This window comes from Dermochelys coriacea, chromosome 4 (genome assembly GCF_009764565.3).
Source record: "Dermochelys coriacea isolate rDerCor1 chromosome 4, rDerCor1.pri.v4, whole genome shotgun sequence".
NCBI classification, from domain to species: Eukaryota; Metazoa; Chordata; order Testudines; family Dermochelyidae; genus Dermochelys; species Dermochelys coriacea.
In genome coordinates this window covers 46,530,613-46,538,532 of record NC_050071.1, presented here as the reverse complement: position 1 = coordinate 46,538,532, position 7,920 = coordinate 46,530,613, and the positions used below count along the sequence as shown (strand labels likewise).

General features: G+C 40.7%; 1 long non-coding RNA gene across 3 annotated transcripts; it reads left to right on the top strand.

Moving 5' to 3' along the window:
- The first annotated feature begins 646 nt into the window (after positions 1-646).
- LOC119855156 lies at positions 647-3,810 on the top strand. Of its 3 annotated transcripts, none has more exons than XR_005292773.1 (4): positions 647-739; positions 1,459-1,494; positions 2,734-2,817; positions 3,687-3,810. It is a non-coding gene; the product is annotated as an uncharacterized LOC119855156 (long non-coding RNA). The 3 variants fall into 3 exon arrangements; XR_005292774.2 differs by lacking the exon at positions 647-739 and adding an exon at positions 879-1,056; XR_005292772.1 differs by lacking the exon at positions 647-739 and having other exon boundaries at positions 1,402-1,494.
- Positions 3,811-7,920: the final 4,110 nt, after the last annotated feature.

Below are 7,920 nucleotides of genomic sequence, written 5' to 3'. Positions count from 1 at the left end.
AGCCAAAGTCTCAAGCTCTTTAGACATCCGCTTCCTTCCTCTTAGGAGTGCAGAGTATAAACAAGTAAAGTGTAGGCAGGATAGTGTTTCTGAGAAGACAGACTTTGATGAGAGTGGTTCCTGAGGTGGCCACTATAGATTACAGAGTTAAGACCAGAGATCTCAAGGGAGATAGAGTATCATCCATTATGTCACTCAAACACACCGCAAACCTTCTGTACAAAAAAAAGTAACTTCTACCATATTCTGATACATAAATGTCCAAAGTCACCTAAGGTACACATAGCAGAAAATATTATAAACAAGGGAAGCCATACATTTCAACTACACTACAATGTGAGGCTTTAGAACAGAACATAAAGGGACAATATACCTCTCCAAGTATCACTCAGCCTAACTTGTCCAACAGCAACAGGGCAAAATATGAAATATATTCTGTAGGTTTGGGGTTATAAAAAGAGATGAGCGGCACTCTCTGGAAAATCTGCCTGTATAGTAACAGGCTATAGAGGAATCCAGAATACAGCCACAGAGGAATTAGAAAGCAAGAGGCTGGCTTACAGAGCAAAATTTCTTGATTCCATAAGGTCCCTGAGTGCTATAAAAGTGAAGAGTGTAAGTGCTCCCCGCCCCTACCTCCCATTTCTCCTGTATAGCAGTCTCAGAGATGGGGAAGTTTTGTCTGGGCCAGCAGGGAAAGAAACCTTTTGGCCCTTTAAGGATTGCACCACCTCTCCATGTGAGTATTCAGCCTTCTTGTGGGCTTGAGGAGGAGAGGAGGGCTCTATGATGGATTGGTTAGACAGAAGAGGTGAGGCACCAGCCTACACATACAAGGAGAGGTCTTATAAACTCTTCCCCCTACCCAGAGGTGCCATTCTGCACTGGGAAGATAAGATCTCCCGTCCTTTGGCATTAGAGTAGTATTGAGGTATTTTGGCCTTGCTGTGGGCATCTTTTTGCAGTTGGGAAGAAATTTTCCTTTACAAACAAATTGGCCTGGGCACATGGAATTTTTCTACCTTCTTTTCAGCAACCCAGGGATCCAGTGGAAAGGTTAGCTTAATAATAATTATTTTATCATAATTGTCAGGTTCCAGGGCAGGTACTAGTTCAATAATGGTAAAAACATCTGATAAAAACTGGAATTGGAAGTAGAAGTGAGATTACAGCTCCGAATGTTTAGTTCAATGGGGAGACAACTTCTCTTTCCCACTCCTTTAAACCTGATAGGAGGGAAGGGCTGTGGTGTCTCAGCAACAGTGCTGGAACTAAGTAAATGGAGTGTGGGACTGAGGGCAACCCTTCCACAGGTGGTTCAGCTTATGGAAGGGAATGATGACCTGCCCTGGATGAGTTATTGCCATATAGTTCCCAGATGTATCACTTAACAAAGTAGCAGTCTAATTAAAGCACATGTCTCATGTGTTTTTGTCCCTGTGGTGTCTGGGATAATAGATGCTGCTAAGGAACTGAAGAATTAAATGACTGCAGGTAGGTGGGATTTTTTTCCCCCACAGCTCTTCAACTTTTCTCTTAAGGTGTTTAATTTCTCAGCTATTTGAAGCACAAAATGCCATGAAATGTAATGCCATCAGGCAGGGAAAATGGAAATATATCTTCTTATAATAACTGAGTTTCCTTGATGCAGTGATTGCATAAAACTGTTAGGGATGCACGCTCACTATTCATTCTCCTAACTGTGAAAAATCAAGTTCACTTAGGACCACTTGTAACATGGTTTCCTCTAGCCTTTAACAGGATCAAATTATTTCTGCAAAGAAAATACCTAATTAGGACTAGTGCTAGACAAATTATTTGCACAAATCATTTATTTTCCATATTTGCTCTTCTCTTTCTTTTGGCAAATTTTCATTAACATGTTTTTTCTCATTTTTCTCATTAATAAATTGTTCTATGAATAGTTTGTACAAACATATTTCGGTTTATGGGCTTTCACAGACTGCTTGTACAGGTAGTAAGTAGTGATTTATGTTCTAAGTTACATGGCATGATACATGACAGGATGAACTAACCTTGACAAAAACAAGCAGTGCCTGAAGAAATCATGGGGGCATCAAATTGCTCAGGAAAGGCCTTTTTTGCCATTTTTCCCAGATCATGGTAACTGGACTGATTGTTGTCCTTCCTGCTAGCACATTGCACATCATTGGATGACCACCTGGCCACATGCAGGATCATTTATATTCCAGGACTGTCACTCTGAAGCATATAATGTCTGCTGAGTCAATGTGAAGCAACAGAAACAACTGGAAGCATGGTTGAGAGTTCTTTTTACTTAGAATATCAGCAGGTTTAATCATTGCTGTGTTCTACCACCATCCAGTTTTTACATTCTCAGCCATTTTGACTTTAGAATTTACACCCATGCAATGTAACAGTAAGGCATGTATCTAAAGTCTTAGGTCATTTTGATATCAGAGGTAACTCAACCAATCACCACCCATATTCTACAGCTAATTTGCATGCAACAATTTCATTGGTTATATGTTCAGATAGTGGATTACTTGACCCAACTGCTTTCAGTTATTCCTATATACACATATATACCCCTGTGTCATGTGCAGTGATGGCCCAAAGTGACAGCTATCCCTGGGCACTGATATATATAAAATATATCATACACAGAAACGGGGGTTATAATTCAAGTATACAGTTTAATTTTTAGGTCTATTGAAAGAAATTTTTGAAAGATGTGTTGCACTCTTTTAGGGTGCACTGAAGTGAATGGAGGTTTTGACATTAACTCAACTGGGGCCAGGATTTTACTCTCAGTGTCTGGGTGACAAAGAAACAGTGAGTATCACTAACCTTGCATTTAGAGAAGCTTGTTTAGGGGAAATATTGACAGAAATTTCAGAAAAAATTACTTATATGTCCTTCTAGTCCTTGATAGGGAGTGAATGATAAAGCAGACATTAAAACTGGCCATTGCAAGAAGAGGGGAGAAGGAGGAGGACAGGGATGGTGTCCCTAGCCTCTGTTTGCCAGAAGTGGGGAATGGGTGGGGGATGGATCAGGGGATGGATCACTTGATGATTACCTGTTCTGTTTACTCTCTCGGGGGCACCTGGCATTGACCACTGTTGGAAGACAGGGCACTGGGCTAGATGGACACTTGGTCTTACCCAGTATGGCCGTTCTTATGAGGAAGTGTAAAGCATGAAGATGTGAGGGCGGGGGGAAGCCCCATAATATTAATATAAAGGTAATACAAAATAGTAGACTTAATGGACCAAACATCTGATTTGGCATGACAAATATTTTGTTCCTATGAAACTTGTCAGCCCTACCTAAAGAAGTCTAAGATCTCAAACTACTGCACTGAGAAGAGAAACTTCTTCCTATATAATATATCTCTGAACAGAATGATGGCGAAGATAGAATCCAAATATTGGTTTAAATTTTCTGGACCTATATCCAATGAAAACTGTAACCAGAATAAAAATCTAGCACAGCCATTTTCCAGCAGCTTGAAAAATTATATAGGTAATTATAGGACCTCTGTTAATCAAATAGAAATGGAAATTATTAGAATCGCAAGGAAGGTACAAGTAATTACAAAAAGGAAAGGAATTTTGTGTTTAAAAGGACAAAAATCAGCAAAATAAATCTTATGAGGCTATGAGTTCAAATATTGATTAAGTTATGTAATTATATTTCAGACGCTTCAAAGACCAACATCATCAAATTGAAGCAATGTTAATTTTGTGTCCATAGTTTGCCTGACAGCCATATGATCTAACAAGAAACGAACATGCATTAATAAAGATTCTGATATGTTTCCTTTTTTCTCTTTACCCTTTCTATTTTTCCCTCTTTAGATGAACACTTCTGTGACATACCAGGGCACAATCCAGACTAATGAGGGGCTGTATCACCTCTTCCCTGTAACCTGGGGTGCCCTTTACAATGCCTTGCATATCCTCCAAATTGGGCTGCTCACAAACAGCCTTCAGCATTTCAGAGTAGCAGCCGTGTTAGTCTGTATTCGCAAAAAGAAAAGGAGTACTTGCGGCACCTTAGAGACTAACAAATTTATTTGAGCATAAGCTTTCGTGAGCTACAGATGAAGTGAGCTGTAGCTCACGAAAGCTTATGCTCAAATAAATTTGTTAGTCTCTAAGGTGCCACAAGTACTTCTTTTCTTTTTTACAGCAGAGGTTCTAATTTGGCTATGTCAAGGCTGAATCCCCAGTCTGGCACTTTGATTGCAGAAGGTGGAGGCCTGCAAGGATTTAAAAAATTAATACTTGCCACTCCAGGCTTGTATTACGCTCCCAAGGTTACAGCTTTTCTCTGACCTTGGCTTGGTAAACGCTGCCACCACCCAAATACAAGAAAAAACCCTTTGAACCCAGGAAGGAGCACTTGGGAATTCCTCCGTATGGGGTACCCTCAAGCTCTTTCACCCCCCCCCCCTCCAGGGAAGAGCTGAGAAAGAAAACAAAGGAAATTAGCTGTTGCTACCAGCTAATCAAACAGCATTCACAAACTGTGGTGTTTAGATGTTGCTTGTAATTATTAGAATTGGGAGCACTGGCTGTTGGGAATCTGAAAGGACAGGAAACAGGAAGGAGTTCTGTAGCTGGGAGAAAGCTACAGAGGGTACAGTAGCAGCTTGGTAAAGAGGTTTCCACTTTGAAAATAAAGTCCTGTTGAAGCTTGTTAGTACCTTGCCTGGTTGATACAACATTTTGGCAATGAGGATGGTTCTTATGCCTCTGAACCCACCTGCACCCTTTCTGCAAAGCCCAGGTGAGCATCCAATTGCTTTTACTACCTGGATCCATATTTTGAGACTTACCTGCTTGCAATCAGTGCTACAGAGATTTTGAAGTAAGAAAGCATGCTCTGCTAATCCACTGCCTTGGAGCAGAAGGGCAGCATATATTTTACACTTTTCCCCTTGTAAACGATAAATATGAGACTGCACTCACTGCATTAAAGAATTTTTTTGTGCCAAAAGTGACTGTAGTAGCTAATTGCTACAGATTTTGCCAGCGTGAGCAGAAACCAGGGGAAACTATAATGCAGTATATTGCTTCCCTAAGAAGTCTGATTGTAATTTGTGACTTTGGAAATATGGCAGGTGAGATGATTAGAGACTAGCTCATTGAGAAAACAACCATGCTTCATGTAAGACAACGCTTACTTCTAGAACCACAATTTACACTAGAAAAAGCAATAACCATTGCTACTCTGATTGAGTCAGATACAGCTGAAGCCAAAATAATGAGCATGGATACAGGAAGCACAATCCAGGCTGTAACTCCTTCGCAGAAAAGTTCACTACCACTACAAACACACAATTGCAAGAGGAAAACTAATGAAAAACCACCAAATTCAAAATACAGTAAAAGCATATTTTCACTGTGGATCCACACAATACCTTGCAAGCTACAAAGGATGTCCAGCAAAAGTAGCTAAGTGCAATCACTGCAAAAAGACTGGACATTTTGCTAAAGTATGTCACAGTAGCCAGTTCAATCAACAGGTGCGTGCAGTTACAATACCAGATGTTACTGTGCCGAGCATGGACAAAATCACTACTGCACATATTCCAGAACAGATAAAGTGCACAGTAAACGTTTCCGACATACCCTCAGGCAAACCACACTCTATTCAGCTAATGGTGGACGCTGGCTCAGCAGTATCTATACTACCTGATTCCATCTATCTGCATTACTTTAAAGATGTGCCTCTTATTGAACCCAAACTTCACTTGGTGTGCTATTTGACAAACCATATTCCAGTACATGGCTGCCTGCCAGTAATAATGACAGGTTTCAGAGTAGCAGCCATGTTAGTCTGTATTTGCAAAAAGAAAAGGAGTACTTGTGGCACCTTAGAGACTAACACATTTATTTGAGCATAAGCTTTCATGAGCTACAGCTCACTTCATCGGATGCATGCAGTGGAAAATACGGTGGGGAGATTTATATACACAGAGAACGTGAAACAATGGGTGTTACCATACACACTGTAAGAAGAGTGATCACTTAAGATGAGCTATTACCAGCAGGAGAGCAGGGGGGGAGGGGGGTGAAAATAACATGGGGAAATAGTTTTAAAACCCCCCACGCCCCACTGTTCCTCAGACATTTTTGTCAACTGCTGGAAATGGCCCATCTTGATTATCACTACAAAAGGTTTTCTTCCTCCCCCACCGCTCTCCTGCTGGTAATAGCTCATCTTAAGAGATCATTCTCCTTACAGCGTGTATAGTAACACCCATTGCTTCATGTTCTCTGTGTATATAAATCTCCTCACTGTATTTCCACTGAATGCATCCGATGAAGTGAGCTGTAGCTCACGAAAGCTTATGCTCAAATAAATTTGTTTGTCTCTAAGGTGCCACAAGTACTCCTTTTCTTTCTGCCAGTAATAGTTACTTTTGGAGATTGCTGTTTAACTGCAGAGTTCTACGTTGTCCACAAAGGCACTCCTATCCTTGGCAGAGATTTATTGGCTGCTTTAAATCTCAGGGTAGTTAATGAACAAATTGATCTTCCTCAACAAAGCACTCTTGCGGTACACACGCCAGTTTCAGCTGAGACCCAACACCAAGTTGAGGAGAAACTCGGCTGTGCTTATGGGTTTCTGCATAAAGTTAAAATGAGGAATAATGTGATGCCTGTACAAAAGAAGTTACAGCACTTAACATTTTCAGTCAGGGAAGCTGTTTCAGAGGAACTTAGAAAACTTGTTCAAAAGGACATTGTTGAAGAGATCGACTCCTCGGAATGGGTTTCACCTATAGTAGTGACACAGAAGAAGAGTGGAAGCATTTGCTTTTGTGTTGACTTAAGGGAGCCAAATAAAGCTATTGTGATTGACAGCCATGCTCTTCCTCACATAGAAGAAGTGAAGCAAAGATGTTTTCTACTCTTGATTTGCAGAAGGCATACCACCAGGTTATGTTGCATGAAGATAGCAGAGACCTCACAGCATTTGTTACCATGCGCAACTATTTTGTTTTAAACATGTTCCATACTGTCTCGCATCTGTCCCAAGTGCCTTTGAAAAAATGTCATTGATTCTGAAGAATCAACATGGAGTTCAGTGTTATTTGGATGATATTATCGTGTTTGGAAATACTTCAGAGGAGCATGACAATAATCTGTACTCTGTACTAAACTGCATCAGCACAGCAGGCCACCAGCTCAATAGGTCCAAATGCAAATTTAGACAAACTGAACTCTCCTTTCTGGGGAAAACAATTTCACAGGCTGGACTAAAACCTGATTTAGATCATATCCTGGCAATTTCAAATGCTCCTCCTCCAACAGATTTTCAAACCGTATGTTCCTTCTTGGGTCTTACCTCCTGGTATGCAAAATTCATTCCCAATTATGCTTCTGTCATTGAACCATTACAGGAATTACTAGGGAGAAGTTCAAGCTTGGTGTGGACAACAGATGCACATGCTAGTTTCGAAATGGTGAAAGACTTGATTGTACATAGTCTAATACTTGCACTATTCAGTCCTGCATTGCCCACAATTGTAACTACTGGTGCTTCTGATTATGGATTTGGGGCTGTTCTCACACAACTGCATGAGGACAACACAGAGAGGACTGTTGCATTTGCTTCAAGGACACTAAGTAATGCTGAGAGAAAATATTCTACAGTTGAAAAAGAAGCACTTGCTTGTGTCTGGGCTACTGAAAAATGGAGAACTTACCTGTGGGGCTGCATGTTCAAGTTGACCACAGCCCTTTGACAACATTGCTCACCATAAAAGGACTGGGAAGAGCAGGATACTGTATTTCTTGATGGTCTGCAAGATACTCTCTTTCAATTATGAACAGGAATATAAGCCTGAAAACCAAAATGTGGTTGCTGATTGCCTTTCTCACCTGCCTTTGCCTTCACTAGATGGTCCACCAGAGGATG